The sequence below is a fragment of the Macaca nemestrina genome, chromosome 6, assembly GCF_043159975.1.
Source record: "Macaca nemestrina isolate mMacNem1 chromosome 6, mMacNem.hap1, whole genome shotgun sequence".
Classification (NCBI taxonomy): Eukaryota; Metazoa; Chordata; class Mammalia; order Primates; family Cercopithecidae; genus Macaca; species Macaca nemestrina.
Window position 1 is genome coordinate 179549911 of NC_092130.1, and position 18565 is coordinate 179568475.

The window sequence follows — 18565 nt, forward strand, 5'->3', positions numbered from 1 at the left end:
AAAAATAAAATAGCACGTTATGCACATGTACCCTACAACTTAAAGTATAATAATAAATAAATTTTAAAAAAATTAAAAATAATTATAATAAAAATAATGAGACAGAAAAGCCGCCCACTCGTATGTATAATGTGAAGTGTGTGTGTGTGTTTGCACGCACATAAAGGCACAGAGATAGATTAATGATCAACCAGTTTCTCACGGTGCACCTCAGAGGTGTGTTTGATGGCAGGGAGGGAGATGGCTAACTTTTTCATCACATGGTTTGACTTGCTACAATGAGCATACACTACTTTGGTAATGAAAACATCAAAGAGGCCAGGCGCGGTGGTTCACGCCTGGAATCCCAGCACTTTGGGAGGCCGAGGCGGGCAGATCACGAGGTGAGGATATCGAGACCATCCTGACTAACACAGTGAAATCCCGTCTCTACTAAAAATACTAAAAATTAGCCGGGTGTGGTGGCAGGCGCCTGTAGTCCCAGTAACTCGGGAGGCTGAGGCAGGAGAATGGCGTGAACCTGGAAGGCAGAGCTTGCAGTGAGCCAAGATCACGCCACTGCACTCCAGCCTGGGAGACAAAGACTCAAAAAAAAAAAAAAAAAAAGAAAAATTCAAAGAAAGCAAAGATCAAGTGGAGTGAAAAAAAAACAAAAAACCCAACATCATAAAGCTTTAGATTGCTAGATTAGAATGTTAGTCTCAAAGCCAAAAGTAGAGTGTGGACTATTTCTGGGGAGAGGGGACAAAGTCCTCCCTCTCTGGGGCATCTCAGCCAACTCAGGCTGGAATAACAAAATGCCATAGGCTGGAGGGCTCCAAGAACAGACGTGGGTTTCTCACAGGCCTGGAGGCTGGAGGTCTGAGGTCAGGATGCCAGCAGTGGTGGGGTCCAGGGAGGGCTCCCTCCTGCTTCACAGACGGCCCCTCCTCCCTGTGACCTCACACAGCAGAGAGAGGGAGGGGAGGCTCTGGTGTTTCTTCTCACAGGAGCCCTAATCTCATCACAAGAGCTGCACCCTCATGGCCTCATCCCCTCCCAAAGGCCCCACTTCCTAACACATTGCAATGGAGGATAGATTCCCCATACGAATTTCACGGGGCATGAACGCTCCGTCCTCAGCAAGGGCAACAGTGGAGCCAAACCCTTGATCAGAGCAGGGCGAGGGAGAGCGGGTCTCTGGAGAGATGAGTCCACAGCACAGGCCAGCTAAGGAAACAGCCAGGCTCGCAGGCTGTGCCAAGGTCAAAGGTGCCAGACCCTGTGTGGGCGTTGAATAAAACCAGCCACCCAGGCCAGGCGCGGCGGCTCATGCCTGTCATCCCAGCACTTCGGGAGGCTGAGGTGGCAGATCTCCTGAGGTCAGGAGTCTGAGACCAGCCTGACCAAGATGGCGAAACCTCGTCTCAACTAAAAATACAAAAATTAGCTGGGTGTGGTGGTGGGCACCTGTAATCCCAGCTAGTTGGGAAGCTAAGGCAGGAGAATCGCTTGAACCTAAGAGGCAGAGGTTGTAGTGAACTGAGATCACACCATTGCACTCCAGCCTGGGTGACAAAGTGAGATTCCATCTAAAAAAAAAAAAAAGAAAAAGAAAAACACAAGTGGCTCTCGAAGTGGCCATACTCTCCAGCTCAGGTCCTCCCAGCCTTTCCCTGCCAAAGTCCAGCTCAGGTCCTCCCCACGTCCCCCTGCCAAGGGGTTGGACAATGAATCACTGTGGGTATAAACTGGTGCTTTTCAGAACAAAGACACCGTCCTCGTACATTGTTTTATTAAGAAACATGACCGAGCGTGGTGGCTCACGCCTGCAGTCCCAGCACTTTGGGAAGCTGAAGCGGGTGGATCACCTGAGGTCAGCAGTTCGAGACCAGCCTGGCCACTATGGCAAAGCCTCGTCTCTCCTAAAAACACAAAAATTAGCCAGGTGTAGTGGTGGGCACCTGTAATCCCAGCTACTTGGGAGGCTGAGGTAAGAGAATCGCTTGAACCCAGGAGGCAGAGGTTGTAGTGAGCCAAGATCATGCTACTGCACTCCAGCCTGGGTGACAATGAGACTCTGTCTGAAAAAGGTTCTAGGTAACTCCTCACCTCCTACTTTGTGTCTTTGTTCTCCTGAGCTGAAAACCTTGATTCCTAGAGGACCCGGTTACTTTCCCCACAGTCGCACCCAGGGCCCAGGGCACCAGCACCAATGCTGCCCCTGGTAGCATGGACCCCAGACACAGCAGGATGTCGAGGGCCCTTTGTTTTCTATTTTCCCAGCTTTTGTGCCATCCAGGAGTTCCAGCCACATCTCCATGTTTTATTGTCTTTGAAATAGGAGCCATCAGCATGGTTCTGCCAACACTTGATGCATAGTTAGGCTGTAGCTTGTTTTTGCTTTCCATTTTTAGGGATTGATTCTTTCATAATTATGTAAAATACTTATGAGGGGTCAAAGTTGCCTCTAAACAAAGCTGGGGCTGCTTGGAGAACCTGAGCTTCTGCCTCATCCCCTCCACCCTTTTCCCTTTCTACCCTCAAAGGTAAAACATTCTAAAAGTTTTTACAGATCACTCTTTCATTTTTACAATTCTACATACTTGGATACATGTATATCCAGATAAAACCACGCGGTTTGCTGAAGGCAAGGTGGCCAGATGGGGCTCTCTCAGTGCTCAGGCTCTGGCTGGCACTTACAAGAAAAGCACCTTCATGACGGACCGGGAAATACCAGGAGCCAAAGCCCCCTGGTCAGGGGTGACCACCTCATTTCAGGACCGAGGACGGAGGCTCCCCAGAGCCTCCTCCGGCCCAGATGGAGCCAGTGGAAAAGTTCTCATCCTAGGAAGTCTCCCTGTCTACAGCACTCCCCGTGCCCCCGGGGGGGCGGGTCTCTCATCTTCTAGGGGACTGTGGGGCGCCTCCCACCGCCTGGCTGGCCTGGCCACCATCTGGGCTTGGAGGGAAAGGCCTACGGGGCTAGTCTCCACTGGGTAGCTACACCTATCTGGGCGGATGGAGGTCTGGGAAGCTCGGAGTGGAAAGAACAGTTTGCTCCAGCCAGGATTTCAACCGGGGTCCTCTTATGTTATCACTGAAGGCTGCGGGGTCCTGCCTGCTGTCCCGCACAGTCACGTTTTTGTGGAGTTTGTTCATTTCCTTCTGAGGGGACTAACTCGCTGTGTGTTTTCTCATCTCACCCTCTCCTCTCCCAGTTCTTGTTTTCCCAAAGAACTCACATGAGAGCCTGGTTTCCCACAGCACTGGAGGGCCCGTTCTTTGTTACGTGGTAGAAATGTGTGTGGGAAGAGCCAGGCTGGCAGAAGCGGGCGGTGAAGGCTGGGGTGGAGTGGTCAGCGTCATGAAGGCAGCCTCCCTGGAGAAGAAGCTCCTCTGATCTGCAATCGTGGCAAAGTGGCACTCCTCTGCGCTAAGATGCACTCCACACCCTGGTCTGTCATCTTCGTGGTGAGAAAGAATAGCTTCAAAATGTCATGGAGCAAGCAGGGACCAGTCGTACCTGGCAGGACACTGAGCAGTGCACGGCTGCCCCGCCAGCATCTGCAGAGGAAACTGAATCCCTGCAGAGGGGAAAAAGGAGTTTCCTGGAAGGATCAGGTGTTCACTTTCTACCCAAAGTATCCCAAATTCTCCAGGTCCCTCTATCTTTCTTCTTTTCCTTACCCATGGGGAGAGGTCCTAGGAGGATGTCAGCACACAGCAGGGGCAGGGAGGGTTGGACCAGTCCCGTGCCTGCTGGGCTGGGTCAGGGTGTCAGTTCTGGGGATAATGTTGGAAAAGCGCTGAGAATCAGCCAGATCCACCTCACCAGGACTGGGGACAGGGATCCCACAGCCTGAGGAAGGGGCCCCACTGCCCTGCGCTGGGGACCTGGCTGCCCATGGGACCAGGATCCCAGTCACCTTAAAGGGGCTCCCAGCTGCCCAAGGGGGTATCTCAGCTAAGAGGGGAAAGGTCTCAGCTTCACAGGCTGGGGGGAGGTTTCAGCTGCCTGGAGGACGGGGATCCTAGCTGGTCGCAGCTTCTGGGGGTCGTTCCCAGCATGTGGAAGGCATGCGTGTGCTTTCGCCTCAAGGCCTCGCCAGCGCCAGTTCTAGGTGCTATGACACAGTGAGAGCCAAACAAAGCCCGTGGCCCTCATAGGACTGCACATCCAGCAGCAAGAGACAGGATGAGGCAAGGGACCTGAGAGAAGCAGGAGGACCCAGGACCCAGGAGGTTGAACAGAACAGACTTGCTACGACAGTTGGGCATCCAGTAGGGAGCTGTCAGCATAGCAACGCAAAGCCCAAGGCCTGAGTGTCAGGGAGGGGAGGGCGAGGGGCCCAGGCGGGGTGGCGGAGGAAGGGGAGGGCGGAGGTCCCATGGAGGAAAGAGAGAGAAAAGGGGCAGAGATCCCTGTGGAGGAAGGAGAGGGACGAGGGGGCGGAGGTCCCCATGGAGGGAGAGGACAGAGGCACACCTTCCTCAGCAAATCCGAGAAAGGCTCTTGGCCAGGCCACCTGTGCAATGGGTGTGTGAGCTCCCATGCAGGGCAGTCTCTGGGGGGCTGGGAAACGGTACACACACTCTTGGCCTGGGGTCAGTCAGGGCTGGAGGTGGTAAGGTAAACGCAGAAACTGCGACCCCAGAGCTTGTGGGAATGTAGGAAGGCAGTGCCCGTGAACATTGGGTGTCCCGGGCCCATGGGAGGTGCCCACATCCGGCAGCTGTCACCAGGTGGCCGGGCAACAGGGAGACCCAGAGTGACAATTCAGGTGTCAGTAGGTGGGAAGGCAGATTGCTGACTGTGGTCACCCGAAGGCCTGGCAGGATTTGTTTACTTGCAATAGGAAAGAGGTTGGAATCATGGAGAATATGTCAAACATGGTATCTGATTACCTCGGATGCTTTTCAGCGAAGCAGCTGCTGCAGAATGCTCAGGGGACGCCCCACTGGCCTGCGCTCAACAAGGCCACAGACCCCACTTCAGTAGCCACGCTTGCCATCCTGAGACCAAGAAATCCAACCTGCTTTCTGCAGGAGGCGACGAGGTGAGCTGGAAGAGGCTGCGCAGGCCCCGGTCCCCAGAAGCCATGAGGTCTCCCTACAGCTCAGTCCCCTCATCTGCAGTCCCCAGCGGCTGAATGGCCACCTTCCTTTAACTTATGTTTGATTACCTGGGCGTGCGCTCCCCATCAATACAATGTCAGCTGACAACAGGTGATTGTTTGACGATGACCGTGTGGTGATGGCCGTGTGGTGGTGACTGTGTGACGGTGACTGTGTGACAATGGCTGTGACGATGGCCATGTGGCAGTGGCCGTGTGGTAGTGGCCATGTGGCGGCAACCGAGTGACAATGGCCGTGTGACAATGGCAGTGTGGCGGTGGCCATGTGGTGGTGGCCGTGTGGCGGTGATGGTGTGACAATGGCCATGTGGCAGCAGCCGTGTGACGATGACCATGTGATGCCTCCAATTTCTTCAGGTCTTTGTTTGTCCCAATGACATTTTCCACAGAGGACTGAAGTCAAAACGCTGTGCTCCAAAGTCACTTTAAGCAATGCTTTTCTCTCGGGGTTTGTCACCAACTTGATACATCGTTAGGTTCTTTTGTCTTGGTTTGTTTTCAATTTTCAGGATGGCATTTTCTTCTTTTGGCTTTAATTTTATTCTTGTTTGTACAAAACACAATTATTCCAAACCGAACTATGTTAACAGGATATGCCACGAGAAGGCTCTCCCCCAACCCTGACCCCTCCCTGACACCTCCACTTCAAGGCAGATTTGTTAATTTTTTTTTTTTTTTTTGAAACAGGGACCTGCTCTGTCCCCCAGGCTGGAGTACAGTGGTGTAATCTCGCCTCACTGCAGCCTCAACTTCCTGGGCTCAAGCAATCCTCACACCTTAGCCTCCTGAGCAGCTGGGAACACAGGTCTGAGTCACCAGGCCTGGCCTTTTTTTTTTTTTTTTTTGGTAGACACTGGGTTTCTCTGTGTTGCCCAGGCTGGTCTTGAACTCCTAGGCTCAAGCGATCTGCCCACCTTGGCCTCCCAAAGTGCTGGGATTCCAGGCATGAGCCACAGTGCCTGGCAGATTTGTTGATTTTGGGTTCAGCCTCCCAGCGTTTCTTTTTACAATGTATGTACATATGTGTATCCACAACACTGCGGTCATGGCTCCGGTTCTCTACTGCCTCAGAGCACCATGTTTCAAACAACAAGGTAATGAGCCTTGCTCTTTTGTCCAGTTTGGACAGATATGGGCTCCACCCTGAGGCAGTGGGAGACTGGGTCCTGGGTCCTAGGAAGGTCCATTGTACGTCCTACGGGTGCTCAGTGTGTGGTGTTGCTGTCGGGGGGACCCCATGTGGGCTGCGCCCGGGGGCCCCGTGTGGTCTCCCCTGTGGCCACCTGGCTTCTCAGTGGCACAGCGGCTGGGTTCCAAGGTGGATGTCCCAGATGGACCAATCACTGGCCACGGGTCACTCACTGCCTTTGGTGACCTAGCTTTGTCAAGGCCACTTCCACTCCAGTCACAGGTCTGCTTGGGAGGGGTGAACGTGTGTGAGGTGGGGCTACTGGTACAGTATAGCTGAAAATACATCATTTGCCCCATTTCCACATAAAAGAGGGGACATCGTACATCAACCCTTCTGTGCCCAGCTTTTTTCTCTCCTAAACCACGGACGCTGGGGCTCTCATCAGTGTACTCCGCCGGCCCTTTGTGTGTTGCACGCCTTTGCACTCCGTCCAGCGAACAGGTCTGGACATGAATCGTCTGGTGCCTTTCTCAGCATGCCTTCACAATGGATTTTTAAGTGTGAGATTGCTGGGCCGAGGTCATTCACTGTGCTGTTTTTTGTTCCCTGGCAATGCCAGGCTTTACTCGTTCATGCACTTTTGACGGCAGCCTAGTGGTGTCCTCGGGACCCACTACAGACAGGTGGTGTGGACGCCCCATCCGTGTGCACAGGGATCTCTAGGACGAGAGCAGACCAGGCGTGGACTTGCTGGAGGCCCAGACAGCTCCTGTAGTTTCCAAGGTGGCTGTGCCAATTTGCACGCATAAGTGTGAAGGAGTTCTCAGCGTCTCTCATCCTGGCAACGTTTGCACATCAACACTCTAATCTCGAACCCACTGTGGGGGTGGCAGTGCATTGCTGTGACATAAATTTGATGTCCCCGACAGCTCACAGGACGCCACCTCCTTGGGTGTTGAGTTTCTGGTTGGCACTTCTTCAGTCGGGAAGGGCCCTGCCAGCCTTTGGGCATCTTTCAATAAGGCTGGCGCTTTCCTGCTCATTCTAGACCCCAGCCCTTCATCCGCTGTTTATATCACAAACACTTCCTCCCGCTAGCTGGGTTGTCTTTCACTCCTCTTACCAGCCCTCTTTTCTCCCTCGGTAACAAGAAAGTCTGGCTGCGTCTGTGCCCAAAGCACCGCATTCCCCCACATGGAAGAAGCAGGGCTCTTTTCAGCTGCAGCCCTGGGGGCCGAGCACATCCTGAGCGAGTGCTGGGCCAGGCGCCTGGAACCCCCATGACTTATAGATGCCGCGCTCACAGCAGAGCATAAATACTTCACTAACCCTCCATTTGTTATTCGTGCTGAACGCTTCGGAACTTATGCAATATGAATTACGTTTTGTAATGGCCCTCATGCTGGGGTCTTCTGGGAAAATATTGTTTTCAGCAAGACAAAGCAAATTGCAGATGTTCCTGAAGGAGCTTCACTCTTGAACAAGGAAATACATTTACTCTGACATAGTTGCTCTAATGATCTCTTGTGTTATCTTTTATTGAACACAAAAGGAGGGCTGCTCATCCAAGTTATGTGTGGCTGGGTGTCCTGGAACTGGAGTCCAAATTTGAGCAAGCAGAGGTTGAGAGAACTAACTCCGGGTGTGTCTGTGGGGATGCAAGAGGACAGCAGTGGGGGCTCCTGTGAGCCTGAGCCACTCTTGAGATGGACACACAGTGCCTGGGGTGCTGGGGGTCCTTGGTGCCCGGGGGGCCACAGGTGGTGATTGGGCTCCTCCAGGTGCCCCAGCCCAGGCCCTCAAGTCCCCACTCCCCACATGGGCTCCCAGCTGCCAGGCTTTAGCGCCTCTACTTCCTCACACACAAGGCAAGGGCAGGTTGTAACGCGGGGTGGGGGGGTCCCTCCGGATCAGTCACTTGAGCTAATATTCAGGTGGACACTAGGAGGGGCTGACCAGTGGTTGGAGGAACATGTATCCATGGGAAAGAGGCTGACAACCAGAGGCGGTGACCCCTCGGCATGGTCAGGGAGGGAGAGAACAAGGGGCCAGTGGTTCCAGAACAGGTGGATGGGAAGGAATGACAGGCGAGGCTGGGTCAAGGTGGCGGCTGCAGGGAGAGGTGTGGACCTGCACGAACAGCCTCAGTACTCGCCCGCACCTGCTTCAATTTCCTAGGTGGTAATCTGTCATTTCACATACTCAAAAATACCAGGATGGCCGTGGCAAGTCTACAAGCACCACAGCCAACTTTAGAAGCAGTGGCCACCCTGAGGCCCTGTTGGGGGCCAAATGGAGTCCCCCAAAAAGACACGCCCAGGTCCTAACCCCTCCTGCCTGGGAATGCCACCGTGCTTGGAAATTGGGTCCTACAGCTTTCCTTAAGGTCAGGACTTTGAAATGAGAGCCTCCCGGAACAGGGAGAGCCCTAAATCCAAGGACGCGTGTTTTTGCAAGCGACAGAGAGAAGTACCCGAGCCGGCGAAGAGGCCGCCACGTGAGGTGCGGGTGGGGCTGGCGCAATGCTTACCCGGGCAGGGGCGCCGAGGCGAGAGGCCGGGGACAGAGCCCTTCAGGGCCCCCAGAAGGACACCTCGCCCTCAGCCGCGCCGACTCCAAGATGAGAGAGACCGACTTCCGCTGTCGTGAGCCAAGCAGCTGCAGCCATGTGTCCCAGCAGCCCCGGAGAACGGCGACCTCCACCAGGCGGCCTTGCGCCCTGACGCCGCGGACGCAGCACCCAGCCGTCCTCGCCCGCAGGTGCCCTGGCTCCGCCCCGGCCCTCCTGCCCTCCCTGGTCTGTGTCCTGACTCTGCTTCCCGCGCCCAGGACCGCCGCAGCCTGGCCGGCACACAAGCCGTGAGGGCCCGGGATCCCGGGGCCCCTCATCCGCCCCTCCTTTCGTCTCACTCCCTGCTGGCTCTGAGGCGCCGCTCCCGCCATGCTGTGCCCACGTCACGTTCTCACATCGCGTTCTCACGTCACGTTCTCACGTCACGTTCCCATGTCACGTTCTCTCGTCACGTTCTCACGTCACCTCCACGGGGAAACGGGCCCCGGCGTTGTGAGGGCCTCTGCGGTGCTTGGCACCTTCACACGGGAGCTTCCTGCACCGGTCGCGGTTCCAGAGTCTGTGCTGACAGCAGCAGGAGGGTCCCCAGGCGGCTCAGGCAGCCAACGGGGAGTGACGAGGATCCTTCACAACCATAAGGGCCTGAGCGGGCGCCAGCAGCGTGTTTGCCACCACAGGCCTAAAAGCAGCCGTGTGGGGCCCCTGGCAGGTGCCCCGGAGCGCGCCGCCCTCCTTGGCCCAGCTCTCGGGGTCCTGCCAGGGTCCTCGCTGCCCAGAAGACCTGGGGCCCGGCCGACGGCCTGCTACACCGTGGGCCCCCGGCTGAGTGTAGGATCTCAGATGGAAACACCCTGAACTGCCACCAGGTGAGTTAAAGGAGCACCAGCCGCTCCCCGTTCCTGAGTCCCACACCCTTCCCTGATCCCTGTCTCGGTTTTCCAAATCCCACGGGTGTGGGGTGTCCCCTGTGTTTAGGGATTCAGCCCCCAACAGCTTCTCCAAAACATCTTCCTTCACCGTGGGCTGCCTCGGCCTGAGACCCACACAACCAGGGAGAGGTTTACAGATGGCTCTCGGCGTCCCGCAGGCCGAAAGCCCCCCTGGACCGGGCAGCTTACCGACCGGCTAATGCGCCGACCAAGTGGACGGCGGGTGCCCGGCTCAGGGACACCGGGTGCTTTTGTCATCGAACGATGGAGCGAACGTGCTCATTCTCCAGGCCCACAGGGCTCCCAAAGCACCTGGCAGGGCCCTCACCACGCTCAGCCCCCTTCCTCTCCCACAACCCTGGCTCTGTTGCTCCAAGGCCTCTGCCACCTCCTTCCTCAGCACCAAAGAACGAGGAGATGCACACTGTGACCCCCAGGAACGGCCGTTCTCGTGCCCACGATCTGGGCATTAGTGAGCGCGGGGTCAGCTGCAGGGAGATGGGGCGGTGACAATGGAGCGATAAACAGCTTATCCGCACGATATGCCAGCTCCAGCCCATCTGTCCTAGTGCCTGCTGTCTGCAGAGGCACCGGATGGATCATGCGACACGGAAATGCGGGTGCGGCCAGCCAGGATGGATGCTACCCGACCTCCGAGGGAGATACAGCCGTGATGGAGACCTCACTAATGGATCAGAAGAGGAATGGGGCCGGCACAGGAGCGGCGAGGCTCATGCATCTTGTAGAGGGGCTGAGATCCTAATCTCTCAGCCAGCCGCTCCCTCACACTCGCCTGAATCCTCCTGGGTGAACCCTCCCCCACCCAGGAAACAGGCAAGCCACGAGCCCCAGGCCTGGGCAGGCTGCTCTGAGGCCGCCGGCTGGCACAAGGGGTTGCTCTACAGGCTGTGGGGTGCAGGGCTCAGAGTACAGGTGGCACCCCAGTGAACAGTTTGGGTGCTGTCTGCAGCTCTCCCAGCCACCTGGGCCAGCAGAGACTTCTTCCTAGGGGAAGGAAGACCTGCTTGGGGGGTTCCTCATGTCCACATCCCAAGGTGCTGCTGGTCAGGGTGGGAAAGCCATGATGAAACCTGTTTTTTCTCCAAGCATAACAAAACCATTCACTCCCTCCAGCTGTTGCTTCCTAGTTGAGGCTTTTCTCGGGAGGGACAGGAAAAGAAGAGCTGAAAAGTGGCTCTCGTGGCCATCCTCCTGAGCTGAGCTGCTTCCTGAGCCAGTGCCAAGGACAATGGGTCAGCTGCGAGGCTGGCAGATGAACGCTGGGAGCGGCCTCTACTTATGCGGGCTCTGCCTTTTGGAGGAAACGCGTTTTCCCACCTGTCACACACCTATTCTCGGGGCCCTAGGACGGTTTGTAGGCAGGGACGCTGACCCAGCTGCCCATGGCCACCCCCCAGCACCCAGAATTAATGCCGGGGGTCACTGACGTGGGGATTGCATTTCTAGGATTAGCAAATGCTGATGAACCATTCCTGGGACTTTGACCTCCCCAGGCTCTACCAACGGCAGACGGTCAGCAAGACGCCACATGGAGCGCGGAGGACAGTGGGTCGTTGGTTGGCAGAGCCGGGCCCAAGGCCCAAGCCACAAAACCACACTGGGAGTTTACAGGGAATCCTGCCTCCACTGTCAGTGGCTTCCAGAATCAACGTGGAGTCAGCTTGTTTGCTAGAATTTCAATAATGAACTCTCAGACTCCACATCTGACTCTATCAGGAAGAGTAGATCAGAAAACACCTTGTATATCCAGTAGTTTCTGCTGCTGCTTTTTGCAACTCTAACTGCATTTGTTTCCTGGGGCTGGGGGCTTAGGCAACGGAAGTTTGTTTTTGCATGGTTCTGGAGGCTGGGGGCCGAGATCAAAGTGTCACCAGGGTTAGTTCCTTCTGGAGGCAGAGGGAGGCCCGGCTCCAGCCTCTCTTAGTGACTGGAGGCTGCTGACCATCCATTGTTCCTCGGCTCCCGGCAGCATCACTTGTCTCTGCCTCTCCATCACATGGGGTCTCTCTGTGTGTGCATCTGTGTCCAAATATCCCCTTTTTATGAGGACACCATCATATTGGACCAGGGCCACGCTACTACTGTATGATCTCTGTCTCCAAATAAGGTTATGTTCTGAGGAGCTGGAGGCTACTGCTCCAACATAGTGTGTATGGGGGACACCACTTGGCCCTCAGCACTGTAGGGAAATCCTAACCATCAGCTTCTATGAAGGCAGCAGCCTCGGCCCCCACAGATCCCTTCAGCAGAGCTCCAGTTCCAGGCAGGTCAGGGCCAGTGGCCTGAACCATTTTATTTTAATCTTGTTTCTGTCACACTCCACTGGTCTACCAGGGACGTTTGGGGAACTCTTGGGCACCTGGGAACTGTCTTCTGGCTGGGGCTGAAGACTGAGAGTGCCCCTATTGGTGGCACTGGGTCCTCTGTCTTGTCTCCCAACTTGTCCCTTGTCCCATGAACAACCTCAAGATCTTTAACACCCTGATGCAGGCCCCTTGGTGACGCTGTTCATCTCTGTGCTGTCACTGCAGTATGTAGGTGTGTAGGACTAGCCCTAATAAGTGCTTAGTGAACGCCTGCTGAAATAACCAACCCATTGGTCATCATTTTGCTGTATCTAGCATTGACTATGTAGAAAAAGGTTCCAGCTTGGTATAGACACAGTGAAGCTGTAAAAAGGAGTTATGGAGTCTGGCACGTAAGACACTCAGAGGTCGCCCCTCAGTCCTAATGAAACAAAATGCTGAACAAAGTGAAAAGTCAAAACTCTTCTTAGACTCATCAGAGAAGTAAGGTCACACAGCAAGCCTCTGCCCTCAGAACTGGAGTGACAGACAGACAGGTGGATACAGAGAAGCACAACCTCTTGAGCTGCTAGAAGCTCAGTGTGGACAAGTCTGAGAGTTATCAACTCCAGGGGACCTGGGCATTGAGGGGCACACGTTTGTGAGTTTTACCTCCAGAAGCCCTGTAGTGCCCGTAGTGACCATCAGAGAAACGTCCCCTGTGCTTTAGGCAGGGGAAAGGGAAAGGGGCTGTTCTGAGATACACCAGAGCATTCTCTTCTTGGCAAAGCTTCAGAAGAAACTATTTAACCAGAGCCAGACCTGCTGAAGTTTTATCAGAGCTGAGATTGGAAACACCCAACTCCAGCCCATTCTAGCCATCCTGTTCCACCTAAGAGAGGAAGAATCTGAGAGGTACTTGTGTAGCTTAGAGGCCAGGGGCACAGGCTCACTGGGGCTGAGACCAAGTCACAGGACCATAAATACTCCCCCTACAGCACGGCCACTTCACTAAAGTCCTATTTACAGCAGTTCTCTTTTACCCTGTACAACCTATCCACCTTTCAACAAAAAATTACAAGACTAACAGGCAAAAAACACTGTTTGAAGAGACTGAACTAACATCAGAACCAGTCAGATATGGCAGGAATGTTGGGATTCCTGAAATTTTTAAAGCTGTGATTAATATACTAAGGCTTTAATGTAAACAGCAAACAACATTCAAGGGCAAATGAGTAACATTAGCAGAGAGGTAGAAATTCTGGCAAAGACATGCTAGAGATCAAAAACACTGCAACAGAAATAAAGAATTCCTGTGATGGATTCATTGCTAGACTGGACACAACTGAGGGAAGAATCTTTCAGCTTGAGGATATGATAATAGAAAATTTCAAAACTGAATAGCAAAGAAAAAATTAAAAAAAAAAAAAACACACTAAGAACTGTGGGACAACTACAGAAGGTATAATATATACCTAACTCACCAACCTAGAATTCTATACCCCGTGAAACTATTCTTCAAAAATAAAGAAAAAACAATGACTTTCTCAGATAAAATTGAGAAATTTCTTGTCCACAGACCTGCTTGCAGAAAATATTAAAAATTCTTTAGAGGGAAGAAAAATATGGAGGTCGGAAACTTGGATCCTTATAAAGAAAGAAAGGACACTGAAGAAGAAATGAGTGAAAGTTAAATAAAAAGTTCTGTTTTTCATATTGTTAGCTGATCTAACAGGTAACACTGTGTTCAAAATAATGGTAATATAATAGCAAAATAATGGCAATAAAGCAGTGCTTAGATGAAAATTTATAGCATTGAATATATTTTAGAAAAGAAGAAATATCGGCCAAGCACAGTGGCTCATGCCTGTAATCCCAGCACTTTGGGTGGCCGAGACAGGTGGATCACTTGAAGTCAGGAGTTCAAGATCATCCTGGCCAACATGACGAAACCCTATCTCTACTAAAAATACAAAAATTAGCTGAGTGTTGTGGCATGCATCTGTAATCCCAGCCACTTGGGAGACTGAGGCAGGAGAATTACTTGAACCCAGGAGGAGTAAGTTGCAATGAGCTGAGATCGTGCCATTGCACTCCAGCCTGGGTGACAGAGTGAGACTCAGCCTCAAAAAAAAAAAGAAAGAAAAGAAAAGAAAATCAATAATCTAGACTTCCACCTTAGGAAACTAGAAAAGGAAAAGCAGTTAAATCCAAAGTAATCGGAAGAAAGAAAACAATAAAAATTAGAGCAGAAACAATAAAATTAAAAACAGAAAATAAAATCAACAAAACCCAAAGATGGTTCTTTGAAAATATCAATACATTGATAAGACTCTAGCCAGGATAATTAAGAAAAAAGAGAGGACACAACTTACTAGTATCAGAAAGGAAACAGGAAACATCACTACAGATCCTGTAGCTATTTAAAGGATAATGAAACATTATGGGCCAGGTGCAGTGGCTCACGCCTGTAATCCCAGTACTTTGGGAGGCCAAGGCAGGCGGATCATGAGGTCAGGAAATCGAGACCATCCTGGCCAACATGATAAAACCCATCTCTACTAAAAATACAAAAAATTAGCCGGGCGTGGTGGTGGACACCTGTAGTCCCAGCTACTCGGGAGGCTGAGGCAGGAGAATGGCGTGAACCCAGGAGGTGGAGCTTGCAGTGAGCCGAGATCACGCCACTACATTCCAGCCTCACAGAGCGAGACTCCGTCTCAAAAGAAAAGAAAAGAAAAAAGAAAAGAAACATTATGAGCAACTCTATGCCTACATATTCGATAACCTAAAGGAAATAGACCAATTCATTGAAAGATGCAATTTGCCAAAACTCGCAAAAGAAGAAATAGACTATCTGAATAGGTCTATAGTAAAGAAATTGAGGCCGGGCGCGGTGGCTCACGCCTGTAATCCCAGCACTTTGGGAGGCCGAGACGGGCGGATCACGAGGTCAGGAGATCGAGACCATCCTGGCTAACACGGTGAAACCCCGTCTCTACTAAAAAATACAAAAAACTAGCCGGGCGAGGTGGCGGGCGCCTGTAGTCCCAGCTACTCGGGAGGCTGAGGCAGGAGAATGGCGTGAACCCGGGAGGCGGAGCTTGCAGTGAGCTGAGATCCGGCCACTGCACTCCAGCCTGGGTGACAGAGCGAGACTCCGTCTCAAAAAAAAAAAAAAAAAAAAAAGAAATTGAATCAATAGTTAATAACTTCCCAAAACAGAAAGCACCAGGCCCAGATGGGGTCACTGGTAAATTCTACCAAACTTTTAAGGAAAAATCATACCAATTCTTTACAGTATCTGCCAGAAGATGGAAGCAAAGCAAACACTTCCTAACTCATTATATGAGACCAACATTACCTTAATATGAAAACCAGACAAAGATATTACAAGAAAAAAAAACCAAAGGCCAATATCTCTCATAAATATAGATGCAAAAATACTCAACAAAATATTAGCAAATCAAATCCATTAAAGTGTAAAAAAAAATTATACACCACAACCAGATGGGTTTTATCCCAGGTGTGTAAGTCTGATTCAGCATTCAAAATTCAATTAATAAAATCCATCACATCAGCAGACTAAGAAAGAAAAACCAGATGATTATATTAATAGATGAAAATATTGGGGTTTTTGTTGGATTTGACAAAATAATAACAACAATGCATTCAGTTAGCTGTGCTTACATATGTGCTTATGTATAAGAAATGAATGAGCAATGATAACAAGGGATGGAAAAGAAGAGTTAGGGTTATTTTGTTATATAGGATACTTGAACTACCTGTGAAGTGCTGTAATGTTATTACAAAATGGAATTCATGATTTATTTCATTCGTTTATGATGAAAACTCTCAGCAAACTAGGAATAGAAGGTAACTTCCTCAGCTTAACAAATAATAGCTACAAAAACCCACAGCTAACATTATACTTAATGGTGAGAAGCCAGAAGCTTTCCTATTGAAACCAGGAAGAATGCAGTGATGCCACCTCTCACCACTGTTTTTCAGCATTATACTGGAAGTCCTAACTAGTGCAATAAGACAAGAAAAGAAAATAAGAGGTATACTGATTAAGGAAAAAGTAAAACAAATAATGTCATCTATGATCATGTCTGTTCACAGATGACATGACCATCTATGTATAAAATTCAAAAAAAATTGACTAAAAATCCTCCTGGAATAAGTCATAGCAATATTGCAAGATATAGGGTTAATATAAAAAGGCAATCACTTTTCTATGTACCAAAAATAAACAGTGGAATTCAAAATTAAAAACACATCACCATCTACATTAGCACCCCCACAAATGAAATATTTAGGTATAAGTATAATAATATCTACAAGATACATATGAGGAAAGCTACAAAACTCTGATGAAAGACATCAAAGATTAAATAATTGGAGAGATATTCCATCTCCATGAGTATAGTCACGATGCCATTCTTCCCAAGTTGATCTGTAGCTTCAATGTAATCTCAATCAAAATCCCAGTGAGTTATTTTGCAAATGCAGAAAAACTGATTTTTAAAGTTTATATGGCAAGACAAAAGACTCAGAATAGACATGTCAGTGCTGAAGGAGAAGAGCAAAGTCCTAGGACTGGTGCTACCTGAGGTCAAGCCTTACTATAAAGCTCTAGTAGTCAAGACAGTGTGATAACAGCAAAAGAATAGACAAATAGGTCAAAGGAACAGAAGAGAGCCCAGAAATAGACCCACACACATTTAGTCAACTGATCCTTGACAAAGGAGCAAAGGCAATTCAATGGAGGAAGGATAGCCTTTCAACAAATAGCTACAGACAAAATAGTAAATCTAGACACAGACATTACACACTTCACAAAAATCATCTCAAAATGGAATTAACTGAAAATGGATCACAGACCTAAATGTAAAATGCAAAACTATGAAACTCCTACAAGATGACGTAGAAGAAAACCTAGATGACCTTGGGTATAGTAACGGCTTTTTTAGATAAAATGCTAAGGGCATGATTCATAAAACAAATAATTGACCAGTTGGGCTTTATTAAAAACTTCTGCTGTGTAAACGACAATGTCAAGAGAATGAGAAATAAGCCACAACCTGGAGAAAATATTTGCAAAAGGCATACCTGATAAGGACTGTTATCTGAAATATACAAATAACTCTTAAAATGCAACAAGAAGAAAATGAGCAACCCAATTAAACATTGGCAAGATCTGAACAGATAACAGATACTTCACTACGGAATACATACAGATGGCAGTAAGCATTGAAGAGCTACTCCACATCATGTGTCCTCAGGGAAATGCACATTAAAACAACGTGATACTACTATACACCTATTAGAATAGCCAAAATCCTTAACACTGTGAACATCAAATGCTGGCCAGGATGTGGAGCAACAGGAACTCTCATCCATTGCTGGTGGGCATACAAAGTGACACAGCCACTATGGAAGACAGTTTAGTGGTTTCTGAAAAACTAAACATATGCTTACCCTGTAATCCAGAATCCATACTCCTTGGTATTTACCCAAAGAGGTTGAAAACGTGTGTCCACACCAACACCTGCATGTGGATGTTTATAAAAGCTTTATTCATGATGCTCATAGAAAATTGTTCATTATGCAAGCTCTATTTACAATGTTTATAGAAGCTTCCATTCATAATTCCATTCCTTGCCTAATAATTCCATATTTGCTTGGAAGCAACTGAGATATCCTTCAGTAGGTGAATGGATAAATAAATAGTGCACATCCAGACAGTGGAATATTACTCAGCCCTAAAAAGAAATGATCCATGAAAAGACATGGAGGAAACCTAAATGCTTATTACTAAGAGAAAGAAGCCAATCTAATAGGCTACACACTGTGTGATTCCAACTCTAGGACATTCGGAAAAGGGCAAAACTATTGAGATGGTAAAAAGATCAGTGGTTCCAGGCATGAGTGGGAAGGAGGGATGAATAGGCAGAGCATGAAGGATTTTTTAGGGCAGCAAAAATACTCTGCATGACACTTCTACGGTGGGCACATGTGGACCCTTCAGTGGTGGACACATTTATCCAAAGCCTAGACTGTGCAGTGCCAAGAGTGAGCCCGAATGCAGGCTGTGGACTCGGGGTGATGACGATGGTTTGGTAGTAACACACCCTCTAGTGGGGAAGTTGGTAGAGGGCAGCCTGTGCCTGCCTGGGGGCAGGAGATCCCTGGAACTCTGTACCTTCTGCTCAATTTTTGCTGTGAACCTAAAACTGCTCTAAAAATAAAGTTTATTAATTTTAAAAAGAGAGTTGTGCAGCACATTAATCCCTAAATTTTCTGAAAACAGAAGACATTTTATCTCAAAAACAAGTTGTTCATAAAAGGAGCAGAGCCAGGTCATGGGACAGGAAGAAGGCGCCTTTGTAGGGTAGACGTGTGCGGCTGGCTCGGGATCTCTCGGCTTTCTGAGGACAGAATCCTGAGGCTGACCACAGGGAGGGTGCACAGGGAGCTCCAGCCTCCCAGCGTCAGGCCAGGAG